We start from the raw sequence: 17,985 nt of genomic DNA on the forward strand, positions 1-17,985 counted from the left end.
GGTGAAGAACCCGGGCAACAGCTGTTGTCTGCAGAGTTTCTCCCATCTGAGCTGCTGAAGCTTGTAACTCCTTCAGAGTTGTCATAGGTGTTTTGCAAGGTGTGTGTGAGGATGGCCTGATCAAGGCTGATTTACACGTGCCATATTTCTTCCATTTCTGGATGATGAATTTAACTGATGGATGTTCAGTGGCTTGGAATTTTTTTTATCCATCCCCTGACTTCTGCTTTTCAATAACCTTTTGCTTGGAGTGTCTTTTGTCTTCATGGTGCAATAGTAGACAGGAATACTGATTAGCCAGTGACTGAACCTTCCAGGCACAGGTATATTGATACTACAACCACTTGAAACACATTTACTGCACTCAGGTGATCCCCATTTCATTTTAATTGACACTACTTTGCGGAAATCTGTTATCACTTTGATATCAAGGAGGTTTTTCTTCTCTTAAAAATAAGCCTGATTATATTGACCATGATTGATTTATAAAATCAATAAAAAAGGTAAAGCAGCCATGAGGCATGACCACACTTTTGGCACTGTATATTAAGTGTCATGAAGTAACTTTAACTGGATTTGCCTATTAAAAATCAGATTTACTTGTTTGATTGGTGCAGATTAACATGTAAAGTTTCCTGACAGTGTCCTAGCAGCTGTCCCTTATGGACTCATCTCACTTTAATCCATATGTGACTAATAACAGAAGTGCACACAGAAGCTAAATGTCAGTTTTAAAGCCATCGTTCTCTGTCCTCTTTCCCCTTAAGAACTGGATTATTTCCTATTTAAGACTACATCATCCTGTCATACCCTGTTAGGCTCACACTTTTAGACTTTTAGCTGTCTCAGAAATCCTCAGCTGCAGTTTCCAGTTGTATTTAAAACAGCTCTGTTGACATAGGTGTCACAACTCAGGAAAGTAATGAAGCTAATTATTAAGGGCCGGGGGCTTTATATGTGCTTTCTTTTCTTTTAATGCTCCTCAAATAACACCGCTCATTTAGGAAATTCAAAATAGTTTCATTATGACGTTAAATGAAGCAGCCAACAGTTTAAACAGTGATCTCCAGAGTGAACCCTCAGATCAATGATTCATTTACTTAGCTGAAGTTTGACAAAGGCTGGTTCAGAACGAGGGAATAAGTGAGCAGATACTTTAGTACAGGCCTGCAGTATGGGTTGAAGTATGTGACCACGTATAAATCACAGTACAGAGCATGAGTCACAGCTTTAACACCTGCTGCTTTTAATGTGAAACTTTCCTGCTGGATTCTGTAACCACCTGGTGCACTTCGTTATCCGTCTCTGTTCAGTCTTTGTTCAGGTTTTCAGGACTCGGGGGCCGTTGAATAAGAAGTGCTCTTTGATGTGAAGTGGTGCCGCGGTTATGGTCCAAACCATTTATGTCACCTACCACAGCGTTTCAAAATGTCCGAACAGCTCAGTCTTTCACCATGGTCAGTCCCTCCCACTGACACTTTTGGGGCTTTGAATCTGTTGTGAATTCTGACAGAGAGAAATATAAAAATGCTCCATCACCTGGGGCTGAAAAACAAGCTGCCGTTGCTGGGATATCCAGGAGGAAATAACACAACGTCAGGCTGCATTATTGTTTTGGCCTGCATCTTTCCTGAGTAATAACTGAACCCAGCTGTCATTAAATTACTGGCACTTCCAGGAAATGTCAAAGCATGCTTAAAGGAGGGGGATGAAGTTAGGGCATTAGTGTGCATTTATTGATGGATGAGAACATTTTTATTGGACTTAATCTCTGTTTAATTAACATCTTGGTTAATTAATTACAAGTCCTTTGAGAGGAGATATTTTAAACCATGTTTTTAAGGGAATTAGTGTAAAGGACTGTGCAAAGAACTGCTTAATGGGAACCCAGAGACAAAAGATTAGCTGTCAGATCAAGTTTCCTTTGGAATTATTGATGGAAAATGAAGGCTGTCGATAATAAAAACAGGTTGTCGTCAGTCACATGAGCCTGAATGTCCACTGGGGGTCAGGAAATGGGGGGCAGCCATTAGGAACTAATTGGAATGAAGCAGTCAATACTTAACAGCTCTAAAAATGAGTGCCAGTTTCCTTTTCCCGTCCTTTGTCATGATTTAATCTACCTTTAAAAAGCCAAACTGTTAAAAAATGAAGAGCTGTCTGTATTTTGGCAAAGCCGGCTATGTTGAAAAACGGTGGTAGATAAGTGAGAGGGGTCTGGCGGCAGACCATTCCTCTCTGACGTTTATTTCAAAATAAAAACTGGGTAGAATTTCCATTTCAGGTTAGGGTAAGGGTAAAGATACCAAAAGTTAAAAGTCAAAAACCTGATCTGCAAAACCTGATTACAAAATGTTTAATAAAGCCGAGTAAACATTCTGCTCACAGGACAGAAAAGCTCATCCTCCATGAAAACATAAGCTACGCAGAAAACATAGCTTATATTGCTCCGATAGCTGCGTAAGATAATGTAGATAACAGAGCTACACAGATGATGTAGCAACATTGCTAATGGCGGTACATTGCCACATAGATATTTAGCAAAAACTAAGCTAACAAAGCAGCTTTGAAAGCTAGGTTACCTACTTAGCTAAATTAGCTTGAGCTTCATTTGCTAAAGCTAATGTTTCCAAAACTAACTTAGCTACATTGGCTTAAGTAGTAACGTTAATTACACAACTAGCATAGCTGCAAAGCTTACATAACAAAAGCTAAGCTCACAAAGGGCTGTCTAGCTTTGTCTCTACTTAGCTACGATAGCTTTAGCTATATCTGCTAAAGCTCATGTTTCTGTGTAAGCTACACAGATAATGTAGATATGTAGGTAACAGAACCAAGTAGCTAACTTAGTTAAAACTAAGCTGACAAAGCAGCTACTTAAGCTATAAAAAAAATAATAAAATGGGTCTATACATAATTTAATTTTTGATTAGACCTCTTACTATTTCTCTGCTTTATCTGAAGTAAAAAAAAAATAATATCTAAAACTGGTTATACATTGTCCTGGCAAATTATGGCCTTTTCTTTCTTAGATATACTGTGTCTCACATAATCAGTCTGAGAAAGTATCTGTCAGAGATGTACGGTCTGCAGCCAGACTGTTTTGAAATAAATGGAAATCTAAAAATAAAATTCATATCATTATAGAAAAGCTTGAGGAACACATGTATGATTTTACTGTGTGTCCACTTAGAGCTTCAGTAAAATTACGTTTTGTCATATTTTGTGTCCTGGCACACATTTGTGACCCACTGGAAAGAGCTTTGCGACTCACCAGTTGAGAACCACTGCCTTATGGCATCAAAGTCTGCTTACAGAATTCTGCTAGGACATTTTTCCTTTCTTACAATACAGTGTGGATGTGTTTATGCATTTTTAAACCATAATTTTCAACTGTTGGGAACTAAGCTGCTCTACAATCTTTCCACGTGGCTTGGGTCAACTCCAGGACTAACCCCTGATGTCAGAGGCCCCTGCTTTAGAACTACTGTTACATTGAATTTGACCATTAACACACTCTATCAAATGTCTGCTGTTGCATCTAGAACCAGTGTAAGGTTGGTCAGTTCGTCTTTGTTGGAGAATTCCCTCTCTCTCAGCATGAATGGGTCAGACTGCACGAAAACATTAACAGAACATTCCAGGGAAACTTAATTAAAATGGATTTATGTTCTGGGCTAATATCAAACAAAGGTACCTCGGGGGATTTCCAGCCAACACAATTACTTCATACAGACGCAGGAGTACAAAGACTTGGCTCTGCAATTAAAGTCCTTGTTCCAATTCTAGTTATGATTGTGGTTACACTGCAAAATTAAAAGGAGAAAATTAAAAATCAGACATTATAAAGACATCAATGAAGTCAGGAATCTTTATACACATGGTGACTTCTAGCTGACATAGCAGGTTCTCTCTGAATTAACTGTTAAACTGAAAGAATAACCAGGTTTAAGCCTTTAAGTTGGACAACATACATAAAAAACTGCACATAAATATACTTTAATGGTATCTTTTGTGTTTTTAGGTATTCTGCTCAGATTTTCCCTCGTTATAACATCCTCACAGACCATGCTGACGTGCTGCCTTGAGATCTTACAAGAAGCTTCATTCCAGGAACAAGAAATGTCTCTGAATTGAATTAGACTCTCCTCATTCTCTGTTCAGCAGACCTTTAATTAGCCACAAGAGCATCAGACTGGAAAACAATGAAAAGATATTTTCTTTTGACCTTGGGTCTGTTAAATGGCCAACATTTTATTTTCCTGCAGAATTATGAAGTAAAGCTCTTCAAAAATCCTCTGGAGTTTTGCTTGCTTAAATGAGACAGTTTTCATCAATGCATTAAGAAGAAAAAAGACTTTGTGAACAGCTGAGTCATCCTGGAGAGATTTTAGAAAGATTTCCACAACAAAAACAGACCAGATTTGTGATCGATTACAAAAAAAGGTAGACTGCTGCTGCTGCCTGTAAATGACTGTATTTTTGTTTAAGAGTACATAACCAGCAATTTTCTTCTCTGAGTAACAGGGGTGACCTAGAAACCTGTCCAACCTTCTGTGGATGAGGTACGATGTTTATCTCAGTTGTCCAAAGGTTTTAAACAACACTGTCATTTTGAAGCATACCATTGACATTTAGTTATGTGCTTGTAGTTGTGTCTCATTTATTTATGCAAATAGCAAAGGTTCAAATTGCAAAGTTAGCCCTAATTAATCCTTTGGTTAAAATATTTCAACTCAAATAGCAAATACGACTCCAACGCGTTTCATTTAGACTAGTGTAATTTCTTTCTACTTTTTTTTTCTTTTTTTAACAATTATGCATTCAAAGAAAATACTGAAAAAATTATTCACACACAATAAACAAATTAGTGTCAAAGAAGGTATATAAACTTGAAAATGTGAAGCGAGTTTCACTAATAACTTCATGTGGGAATCAAAATAATACAAAGAACTGTCCTTGACTTTTAGATTCATCGTTTAAATGAGCGCTGCTACAACAGTGTGGTCTGGGACCTCGTCTACAAGCTAGTAGACGGCTTGAAATTACACTTCTTAATGCTCCATCCATCCTTTTTCTTGTCCCATATGGGGTCATGGAGGGCAGGAGCCTATCCAAGCTGTCATCGGCCGAGAGGCGGGGTACACTTTGGACTGGTTGACAGCCAATCACAGGGCTGATGTATAGAGTAAAATAACCAGGCATGCTCATGCTCACACCTAAGGCCAATTTAGAGTCACCACTTAACCCAACAAGCATATTTCTGGTAACCTGACACGCCAGTCGGAGTTGTTTCACACATCCATCTGGGAAAGCTTCAATAGGAAATGTCTGAGAAAAGGCAGAGGATTTGAAAAAAACTGGGAGTGTGACTGGATGAATGTTCTGTCTCTCACATCTCTACGGGCCAATCAGAGCAACAAAACGTGATGTAGCTGCTATTGAGCTGCGTGTGCACAGCTACCGAGGAATAACGTGAAACATGGCGACTATAGACATGTAAGTACATGACTTTTGTCGTTTTGGAAAAGCAAACAACTCACTGCTGTACTTTGTTCTTCTTTTAACAAAGAACTGTTGTCAAGTTCTGATAAACCTGATGCTTTAGCACCATCCATGCTAATCTGTTCCTCCATAATTGCACGGGCCTCTTGCTGCTGCTTGTTTACGCCATGACTCTGCTGCGCCTGAAAGTACTGCCTCTTGTCGCTGACTGGTCCTGTCACTTTCTAACCAGGCCCAAATGGATCAGATGGGAGCTTTGCAAGATGGATTTGCCAGTGAAAAACAAGGAAACGGGCGTATCCATCTGCTTTGCAAGGTTATATTTCTGGTGGTGCAGGGAAGCTGAAGTACTCCAAGAGAACCCACGCATGCACAGAGAACATGGAATCTCCACACAGAAAGGCCCTGACCGGGAACATTCTAGCTGTGAGGCAACAGCGCTTACCTCTGCGCCGCTGAGCAGCTCCTTCTTTACACTATTATTTGTATATGCAGGAGTGCATGTACAAAATGACTCACTTAAGTGGCGGGATACACTCAAGACTGGTTGACAGTCTTCATAAACATTTATACTCTTTGGGAGTTTATGTTCCATTGCTTTCTCTATGTAACCCTCAAATTACAAAACTGTTCAGGTATTTACACACATCACACACTTTGGACTAAATCACCCCCTGTAGATGGTCTTTGCAATACCATATCAAGCACTCAGGGCTGGCTCTGTTGCATGCCGGAAGTACCTCTGTGCTCTGCTCTTCTTGACAGTGTTAAATTTGACAGCTATTTTTAATGTTAGTCTCAGTCTTTAGATTAAATAGCCTTTAGTTTAGTAACATTTTAGTCATTTCTACCCTTTATAGTTTTAGTTTAGTTTTAGTCCATAAGAAGTCATCAAATTTTAGTCTGAACTTTCAGTCCAAGCATTTATTCTCTTGCCTGAATCTGGTTCCAAGTCATGGTAGTGTGTTTTATGCACCCTGCTAAACCTGGGGTCCCTGCTTTCTACAGCTGAGAGGCAGAATAGCTATAAATACATTATATTTTGGCATATTTACCCACGTTGGAGAAATATAATGGATTTTGAATGTCAGACAAAAACTTAATTTCATTTTACCCTAGTTTTAATCATCTTGATGGAAACTAAACCTACTTTTGTCAGTTTTAGTCATCAAAGATCTATGTTTGGCTAGTCTTAGTCTCTTCTTTCTCATGGAAAAAAAATGTAGTCAAGAAACATTTTTTGTTGTAGTTTTAAGTGACGATATTAACGCTGCTCCAGCTTGACCACCACAGCTTTCATCCCAGGGGCGAGTGTGCTGCTGTTGGCTGCATCTCCCTGTTTTCACAAACTTGCCTTTTTCTACAAGTGTCTTGATTTAGTAAAAAGCCAAAATTTGGCGATGCAGCAGGAAAATGACCCTAAACACTGGAGTACATCTACTACAGCATGGCTTAAACAAGAAAATCCAACTCCCAGAGTGTCCCAATCAGAGCCCAGACCTAATTCTATTAGAGATGCTGTGGAATGACCTTAAGAGAGATGTTCACACCGGCAGCCTAAGACTATGGGTGAGCTGAAGCTTTTCTGTAAGGAAGAAGGGTCCAAAATTCCTCCTGAACATTATGCAGGTCTGATCAGCAGCTGCCAGGAATGCTTGGTTGAGGTCATTGCTGCCAAAGGAGGTTCAACCAGTTAATAAATCAAGGGGGCACTTACTTTTTCCAGCAGCACTGTGAATGTTTAATGGCTGTGTTCGATAAGGCTTTAAATATGGTGACTGTTCGTGTGGTATTAGATAAAGCACATTGTGTTTGTCTATACCTTTGACTTAGATGCAGATCAGATCACATCTGATGACCAATTAGGGTTCAGATATTTTTTCTTGCCACTGTACATCAGAGCATTCTTGGAAAAAATGCATACACATGAGGGACAACAATATTTTCTGCAACCTAAAGATAATGTTTGGAATATTGCAGATGTTCTACCGGCAGCATTTTGCTTTTTTAATAACTAGTTAGTCCTCGGTTTAAGTTTAAGGTTAATTTGTCTTTTTAATGACTTTCTACATAATTATTTTGTTGGACTTCTTAGTTTTTAAAACTTTCTCCATGCCAGTTTTACTTTTTTAATTAGAATATTTCTGCAGATCTCATCCCTAAGAGGATTATATTCTGTATTAGCTCAGCTCAGACCATGCTGTATGAGTCAGAGAGGGCTATAACTCTGATTTAAGGTTGTGTGGTATATTATCTTCATTCTTGCATATGGACGACTTGTTCTGGTAGTAAATGGCAGGTTGTAAAAGCAGGTTGTGTCTATCACATTCACATAATGTTTTATTTTATATTTGCAGAATATTTGGTTATATTGTCTCCCTGAAGGGCTCCCGGTAACAGCTGCTGAACGTCTGCTGCCAATTTTCTTGAGTTTATTGGCTATTCAATGATCACAGCTCATAAAAGTTTGCATTGCAAAAATTCATGCACCTTTGAATATAAATCTGATTCAACCTCAAAATTGAAACTCAGTCGAAAGAAAAACCCTAAAACTTTTTGAACTTTGTTTCCTTGAAAGCAGCTTCTAAAGTTGGGAATCCTCCTGCATAGTATCCATATCACAGATTTAGGAATGACAGACTTGAAGCAGCTGGTTCACGTGTCAGAGCCTGAGAGGGAACATTAACTAGACCACGTCTCCAGTCAGGAGCCATGCTGACGAAGCGATGCCGAAATAATTACATTACAGGACGAAATTACAGGCCATCTTCTCGACAAATTTTGCCAAATTGCTGTGATTCACCCCAGCAAGCTATTCTGCTCTGCTGCACAAATAATAGGCTCCATCCAAGGTGATGCAATCCCATCATGCAATGCAAAGCCAATGCTCTAAACCCATTTTAATCATCCTTCTCCTCTCGGCTGTCTGAGCTTTGTCTGCATGGACCCCTGGCTAAAGACGTAATGGGCTGTGACCCATCCACTGATAGATTCACATCAAGAATGATGGGTTCAGGATTATTACCCAATCCTGCATCCTTTGAAGGCTGTCTAAGTGAGTGAAGCATCCAGACTGACAGCGGGAATTTCAGCAAGTGATGGCTTCAGAGGGAATCACAACACTTATTAAAGGATTAGCACCAAAAGGCCACATTTAGGATCATATTTCCATACTCTGAACCATCCAAACACAGGGCATTTATTTAAATCGAGCTGAAATATAAACAAATTTCTCCCTAAGTGAGAGCATAGAAATAAATCCTTTGCAATAAAGAAAGCCAAAAACATCACTGAAAAACTGAACTTAAATACCCTGGATCAGCATTTCTTGGAGTGTGAGGTAGGCCTCTGCTTGGGAACCAGAGGATTGAATCATGGTTTCATGTTAGCAGCTTTCCCAGGTTATGTCTGGGTTGCAATAAAAAAAAAAAAAAAAAAAACTATCTGAGCTACCATGTAATGAACCACTCCCTTTTTTGTAGCTATTTTGGCCCCAACTACATTTATATAAATGTAAATTGCATACATGTGCTATCATGCAAACAGCTAGTTGTACATGCTAGTGGAGTCATACTTTCACAGTAATAAGTAATATCATTTTACATTTTAAAACTTTGTTGTGCTTTAGCTTCTTAAACAGTTTTGCCAGCTTAGCACCCTCTTTTTGTCAACAAATACACATTGTCTGATGCCATGCTTACATTTTGCATACAATATTGTGTTTAGATATACAGATGCCAAGTAACTGCACCTTAATGTGTTTGTATATATTGTCTTTTAACAATACACCTTCAGTGACAAACTCCTGTGTTGGAATTCAGTTGCCTGCATGTTATTCAAACAGCCACCATTTCTGTGCCTCTTTTAAGGCTCATTTATCACTACACATGTATGAAAATAGATCAGTCATTTTAACCTCTACAAACGTCATTGCTCTCAAACTGATGTGCGTCTGTTATGTTGAAGACCCTGGGGAGAGTTTACCCTAGGGCAGTGGTTTCCAACCATTTCCCTTAGGCCCTCTTACTCATATCCAAGAGAAGCTTAGACCCCCATGACCCACTTTGAAAAATAAAACATCACTTTAATTGTTTTCATTCACTAAATCTCAACATACAGTGCTTAAAAAATTTATTAGACTACCTGTCATATTTGTCTCAGAGACCATCCAGCATCATGAAATACTTTAATGCGGACTCTTTCATTTTCAGTGAGCTCTCAACTGGGCTTCTCTGAGAAGTCAGAAATTAATCAAGCATAACATTCAACCACTGAAATTAATTTTTCTGTTCAGGAATGACAGTAAATAACTATAATTTGACATATTAATAAAGAGATAATAATGTGCTTTACTATTTTTTTTTTAGCTTTTTTTGTAAATCAGTAAATTTGAAAATTCATGGATAACAATAATATTTATATTTTAGCATTAAAAATATCATTTGGGTTAAAGAGCTTCTACATATTGGTGTATTATGCCATTGCAGAAAAATAAAAAATGATTGATTTTGTGAAAACACAAAATAAGAAGCATAATCTATCAAATGCTGAATTTAAATGTCTGAATGATCTTGGGAAGAGAAATGAAACTATTATTTGCTCTGCAGATAAAGGGGGGTCCATAGTGGTAATGAGTCGTGAACAATTTTGGACAGATTTTGGACAATTCCATGCTCCTAACTTTGTGGGAACAGTTTGGGGATGGCCCCTTCCTGTTCCAACATGACTGTGCACCAGTGCACAAAGCAAGGTCCATAAAGACATGGATGAGAAAATTTGGTGTGGATGAACTTGACTGACCTGCACAGAGTCCTGACCTCAACCCGATAGAACTCCTTTGGGATGAATTAGAGTGGAGACTGAGAGCCAGGCCTTCTTGTCCAAAATCAGTGTGTGACCTCACAAATGCACTTCTGGAAGAACGGTCAAAATTCCCATAAACACACTCCTAAACCTTGTGGAAAGCCTTCCCAGAAGAGTTGAAGCTGTTATAGTTGCAGAGGGTGGACCAAGGTCACATTAAACCCTGTGGATTAAGAATGGGATTTCACTTAAGTTCATATGCGAGTCAAGGCAGATGAGCGAATACTTTTGGCAATATATTGTATTTTATAATACAAATAAAATTGTATTATATTATATTATATTATATTGTATTTTTCCAAACAACGGCTCCTGGGCCAACTGTGGTCGTTTTTCAATAAATTTAAGGTTATTTCTATTTAATTAGTTAACGTTTGATTAATTTACATAAACAAGTTACTCTTTTTATGGTAAAATTAGTGGCAAGGTTAAAAAACGGAATTCCAAAAATAAAACAGAATTTGGCAAAAAATAAAACAGATTTCTTAGGGCCCAAATAGTTGAAGAAAAAAAACATCCCATGTTGATAGCTTAGTGCTGTCCTTGTCTTGTTTATCCCTCCAGCAGCTGAAATTACGTCCTCACTGCTGTTAGCCTGGATAGCCCTGATTATGCTTACCAGCTTCACGTAAACAAGTCTGTGCTGTCCTCCACAGCCAAAAACATCTGTTCCCTCCTGCGTGACTCAAATCCGTTTAAAATACAGTCCCATATTTTTTTCAGAATTTGCCACAGGTAGATTTACTTACTCTTCGAAGTCCAGTACAGCTTTTTCCCCGGTCTACCCCAATCTACTCTCTCAGCTGCTACTTCTTCATGTTTGTGTCGCTAAGCCATCTTCATTCCTCCGTGTTTCTGCTTCATTATTCGCTACATCCTTGACTGATTAGAAAATCCTTCCATAGTGCCGATTATCCTGCATAGAGTTTTGTGTGTCAGCTCCCCACTAGTTCACGTTGATGTCATGAATACATAATTAGTCATGTGCTGCTTACGTAGATCAATAAACCTGAGCACTGAGCAGGAAGGAGTACGCTCTCACAAAAAGTGTAGGTCATAGAAAAATGACTTCTAGTTTATATTAGAACTATTCAACTCTTAACTAATGCTTCTTTAGGAAATAAAAAATAAAATATATAATTATTTGCCACTTACTTTGCATTTGGCATATCTATGCAGTTGACTGATGAGCAAAAATGGCTGTTTAAGTTTGATGTGTTTAAGCTTGCTAATTTTGTCTCAAAAGCCTGGAAAAGAAGACAAGATACTTGATTTAACTAATTAATTAATTTTTAGTTTGTCTTCATCTTCCTTTCTGTTCTATAATGATAAGAGAACTACCATGCACTCTGATCCTGGTTTTGTCTGAATTCTTGGTGTCATGTAAGTCCATGTGGGGCATAGATCCCTCAACCAAGTGAAGAATCGTTCATTGGTTGGTGGATGATGGGCAGGGCGGGGTTGACGAAGTCTTTAGTAACTATCAAATTTCTTCAACTCGTTCATGCATTTCTGACTGAAATAGAGGGCTAACGTATGATGTCACAGTATTGATCCACTGCGTGCTGCATCCCACTCTAAACAACCAATCAGGGTTGAATCTGTAATGAGGAGGGTATTCCAATTTTTCAAACTGCACTATTACTGTTTGACTCTGAAGATGCAGTGCGCATCGCAGCGCTATCCTCTGCACGTGATTAAACAGCATTAAGTGATTTGTGTGCTCCAGTTTCCTTCTTGGATTTACCTGTTAGATCCATTGAAACACCTTTGTAAGACACTGGGATACTTGAACTGCTTCACTTGGGCTAAAGACGCCCTTCCCACCCAGAGTGAGCAATCTACCATTTCTTGACCAAGAACCATGGCCTTGGACTTTGAGGTGCTGACCCTCATCCCAACCACTTTGCACTCAGATACAAACAGCCCCAGTGCATGCTGGAGCCCCCCAGGGAAAGAAGCCAACAGAACCACATCATCTACGAAAAGCAGGGATAAAATTCTGAGATCACACCACTGCAAACCCTCCTCCTTCCAAGTGCCTCATGATCTTGTCCGTTAAATTCTCAAACAGAATTGGAGATTAGGGGCAGCCCTTGTGGAGGCCAACACAGGAACATGTCTTATGTTTCTAGGATGCAAACACAGCTGTCAGCGGCCCTGCAAAAAAAAAAAACAAAAAAACATGTTTCCCTCTCGTAAATAAACGACTTTTTAAACTTGAAAATTTCTAGTTTTTTTCTTGAGAATTAACAGATATTTTTCTTTTAAAAGAGGCACAGAAATGGTGGCTGTTTGAATAACATGCAGGCAAGTGAATTCCAACACACAAGTTTGTCACTGAAGGTGTATTGTTAAAAGACAATATATACACACGCATTAAGGTGCAGTTACTTGACACAGTAATGTATGCAGAATGTAAGCATGGCATCAGACAATGTGTATTTGATGACAAAAAGAGGGTGCTAAGCTGGCAAAACTGTTTAAGAAGCTAAAGAACCCCAAAGTTTTAAAATGTAAAATGATAATACTTAATACTGTGAAAGTATGACTCTGCTAACATGTACAACTAGCTGTTTGCATGATAGTACATGTATGCTAGGGTGACCAAATGTTCTGTTTTCCCAGGACATGTCCTGTTTTTTTGTTTTTTTTATTGGTGATGAAGTGTACATACACACGGTAACAAGAAGACAGAACTGAAAACGGACAACCAAAAATCAATCAAGTCAACAAAACAAATATACAAACAAATAAACAAACAAATGGTTGAAACAACAACAACAAAAAAACAAACAAACAAACAAAAAAAACCAAAATGACAAGAACAGACATTATTATGGCATGACGTCCTGTTTTCACGTCCTGTCCTGACTGTCCTGGTTGTTTTTTTATAAAGTGATGAAAATGTCCTGGTTTTCATTGTTTTTATTAGGCTACTAAATTGACCGCAATTGGGCACTCTGCACCTTTGGTGCTGCATGTGACGTAATTCCTGAGAGGCTGCTGTGTGGGCGGCTCTCTTTACACTCACAGTGAGTGAGCACAACTCGCTAAACTAAAGATGTAGATATTTTTGTTGGTCAGTTTTGGTAAGTTTGTGAGAGCTATTTTCAATAAAGTTGGATTGCTACTATAGCAGAGGTATTTTTTAGTTATTTATTATTATTATTATTATTATACAGAAGAGACATTATTTCTGTCATTATTTCATTAGTTATTTTTGAAACTTGTCATAATAAAACATTGAGTAACCTCTGAGAAGCCTATCTGAATTTATGTCTTTGGTTATAGATAGTATTTGGTAAAATAACAATTTTCTATCCATACAGAGGAGGCATACTTTAAATGTATTGAAGGCATCTTTGAGTAAACTTCGAGTATCATTCGAGTATCTCATTGCCGGGCCAAGTGTCCTGGTTTCCGGTAATCAAAATATGGTCACCCTATGTAACCATAACTGCATTATTTTCTATTCTCTGAGCAAAAGCAGCTTAGATTATGCCAAGATATTTCTCCTTGTCTTGCTGAGACTATCTAGGGGAGCACATAGTAATCAGATTACACATTATAAACACAAAGTTTTACACACATCATACCAACTTCTCATTTAAGAAACTGACCTGGATGCAGTGAAATTTACCTGGTGTATCTGCATTGTGCCTCAGATAGCCTGCACGCCAACAGTAAGGAGGCTGTCCATTACTTTAATCTCCTCCTCAGTCACATACATCAGCTTCACAGTAGATGGCTGTTTTGAGAGTTGCTCGTACAGCACCCTTCCATTTGGATGATCAATGCCATTTGCCACTATTGAGTCAGCCTGCCGTTTAACTGCTGCACCTATCCCATCAGCAGGGCCTTTTCCATGTCTTGCCTCCAGAAAGTTCCAAGTGATCCTCTTCAATCCAATCTGAAAGGTAATTTTGCTCAAGAAAAAGAAGTTTTTCTTGGACCTGTACTGGGTGGATGGCCCATCACTGATAACAGGCAGTGTGGTTGCTTCTGAGTTCAGTGCTTTGAGGTAGGGAAGCACTGTACTGAGATGAGCCCAGATCGCTGATGGGTTGTGGCGCATTGATGAGCTAATGGAACAGAGAGACACCACCCCATTTTTGGTGTGAGCCACACCTGTATGGAGAATGATCTGTTGGTGGGAATAACCAAACTGTACTGATTGGATTCCATTTGCATATTTACATTTATAGTTTTCTGTAAAATCAATTTGCAACACAATATCATTTTCTCTCATGTTTTCCTTCAGGGCCCTGAGAGCTGAATACTGATGACTGATGTTGTCGATGTGTTTTCCCATCCAGCAGTGTCTGTATAGTCCCAAAGACTTTTTCCTTGACTGTGAGGTGAGCTTTGAAATGTTCTTTTGTTCCATCTTTTTTAGTCTTCTCCCTCTCCTCAACCTTGCTTCTCCATTCAAACCAGCAGGTTTGTTCTCCTGCATCAAAGTCAGAGGTTGGCAGTTCCTTGTCCTTGCAGTCAGGGCACCCCCTGTACATGCATTCCTTTGATGGACTTGTGCATGCCACAGACTCCATTAAGTCATAGAGACTGGCACTTGTTATCACTTTGTGATAAAACAGTCTTTCTGCCATGAACTAGAGGTTTGCATGTATTTTACAAAGATGTGTCTCTGTCCTTGATTGTTGGTTTAACAATCCAGAAAGGCTCCTTTTTGCAAAATTTGTTGTAAGACACTGAAATCTCAGGATGCTCCATTCTAAACTTCTGGTGCGGTATTTTCATGGACACATGCAGGAAGCGTTTTTGCATTTTTTTTTTTTTTTTTAAATTTTTTGTTCTTTGTAATCGTCTCATTCTTTCCCGTTGATATCCTACTACTGTCATCACACTCTAGAAATGATGTTATCTTTTCTTCCAATTCTTTGCTGATTTGTTACATTGCATTTTTCTGGTGTACTGGAGTTTAGTGGCCCTTGTCACATTTGTTTTCATTAGCTTAGGAGAGAATCCAAACTCCTTTGTGGCAAAGCAGAGCAGGTGGATTTTAAAGCAACAACTATGAAGCTTGAAGATGCTTTACAGAAGGTGGAAAAATACAAGAAAAGGTGTGAGCGGCTTAAGAAGAAAATGGAAATAGCCAATTCCCCTCAGCTCAAAACCAAACATCAGATGAAGCAAAGAACAGCGGATTTAAGAAAAAGTCTCTCTGTTTCAGAATACAATTATTTCACAGATTAAAAAGAAATACCAAATTATGCATACTGCTAGAGATCAGCAAGTGATCTCCAAAGTAGTAGCGGGAAAGCTTCTGAGGAAATACCGCCTGCTCTGCTTTGCCAAAAAGGAGTTTGGATTCTCTCCTAAGCTAATGAAAATAAATGTGACAAGGGCCACCAAACTCCAGTACACCAGGAAATACAATGTAACAAAATCAGCAAAGAAGTGGAACAAAAAATAACATCATTTCTGGAGTGTGATGACAATAGTAGGATAACAATGGGAAAGAAGGAGACAATTACAAAGAGCAAAAAAGAATGCAAAAACACTTCCTGCTTGAGTCCATGAAAATACTGCGCCAGAAGTTTAGAATGGAGCATCCTGAGATTTCAGTGTCTTACAGCAAATTTTGCAAAAAGCAGCCTTTCTGGATTGTTAAACCAACAATCAAGGACAGAGACACATCTTTGTAAAATACATGCAAACCTTCAGTTCATGGCAGAAAGACTGTTTTATCACAAAGTGATAACAAGTGCCAGTCTCTATGACTTAATGGAGTCTGTGGCATGCACAAGTCCATCAAAGGAATGCATGTACAGGGGGTGCCCTGACTGCAAGGACAAGGAACTGCCAACCTCTGACTTTGATGCAGGAGAACAAACCTGCTGGTTTGAATGGAGAAGCAAGGTTGAGGAGAGGGAGAAGACTAAAAAAGATGGAACAAAAGAACATTTCAAAGCTCACCTCACAGTCAAGGAAAAAGTCTTTGGGACTATACAGACACTGCTGGATGGGAAAACACATCGACAACATCAGTCATCAGTATTCTGCTCTCAGGGCCCTGAAGGAAAACATGAGAGAAGATGATATTGTCTTGCAAATTGATTTTACAGAAAACTATAAATGTAAATATGCAAATGGGATCCAAGCAGTACATTTTGGTAAATCCCACCAACAGATCACTCTCCATACAGGTGTGGCTCATACCAAAAATGGGGTGGTGTCTCTCTGTTCCATTAGCTCATCAATGCGCCACAACCCATCAGCGATCTGGGCTCATCTCAGTACAGTGCTTCCCTACCTCAAAGCACTGAACTCAGAAGCAACCACACTGCCTGTTATCAGTGATGGGCCATCCACCCAGTACAGGTCCAAGAAAAACTTCTTTTTCTTGAGCAAAATTACCTTTCAGATTGGATTGAAGAGGATCACTTGGAACTTTCTGGAGGCAAGACATGGAAAAGGCCCTGCTGATGGGATAGGTGCAGCAGTTAAATGGCAGGCTGACTCAATAGTGGCAAATGGCATTGATCATCCAAATGGAAGGGTGCTGTACGAGCAACTCTCAAAACAGCCATCTACTGTGAAGCTGATGTATGTGAGTGAGGAGGAGATTAAAGTAATGGACAGCCTCCTTACTGCTGGCATGCAGGCTATGCGAGGCACAATGCAGATACACCAGGTAAATTTCACTGCATCCAGATCAGTTTCTTAAATGAGAAGTTGGTATGATGCGTGTAAAACTTTGTGTTTAATTGTGTTTAAAATGTGTAATTGGATTACTATGTGCTCCCCTAGATAGTCAGCATGAAAACAATGAGCATGAAGCATGAAAACCATGAGTTGCAAAAACAGGTTTTTCTGGCCAATGAGAGAGGACATAATCTGGTACCAACCTGAAAATGTTCTTAGACTGGTCCCAGAGCCTCAACCAGTTACAAAGAGGCACATGATGTTGGATCCCACAGTTTGGGCAGAAATATGCTCTGCTCTTGATTATGATGGATAAAGGAATGAATCCATAAGCAAGTTTGGCAGTTTGTTTAAACTGTTAAATCACTAATTACAGAGAGATGAATGAATGTTGATGTTCATTTCAATTTTCAACACTTGTCATTTTAAAACTGGCATATCTACAGTTTGATTTTAATCACCATAAACAGTTTTTGTTTTGCTTCCAACAGCCAGCCCTAGATTTTCAACTTGTTTGTAGGTTTCAGCACAAAAAGAGAAGGAGCAATGTTCTACCATGTGATTAATGTGCATTATTTTCTAATGTTGAAACATTAAATTTCACAATTGATGTCACTTGATGTCAAAGACAATAAAAGTGACCGATGTTCAGCAATGCTCTGTGTCACACGTCATTTCCAATATGTGCTGTCTCTCCACCACACAGTGTCATGTCCATCACAACACATATTTTTACACAAATTTCATAATAACAACACAGCTACACTAGTAATATTTAGGAGTTTTGAAAATAATGCAGTTATGGTTACATTTCATGTATGGGATTGGAAAACTCATGATTCTGCCATGTAAAAACTTGATTAAAAGACTTCAGTAAGAGTAAAAAGGTATTTGTCATTTAGATGGTGAGAAAATATTATTATTTAAATGCTTAAAATAAGTACAGTT

Source organism: Cheilinus undulatus, linkage group 15, assembly GCF_018320785.1.
Source record: "Cheilinus undulatus linkage group 15, ASM1832078v1, whole genome shotgun sequence".
Classification (NCBI taxonomy): domain Eukaryota; kingdom Metazoa; phylum Chordata; class Actinopteri; order Labriformes; family Labridae; genus Cheilinus; species Cheilinus undulatus.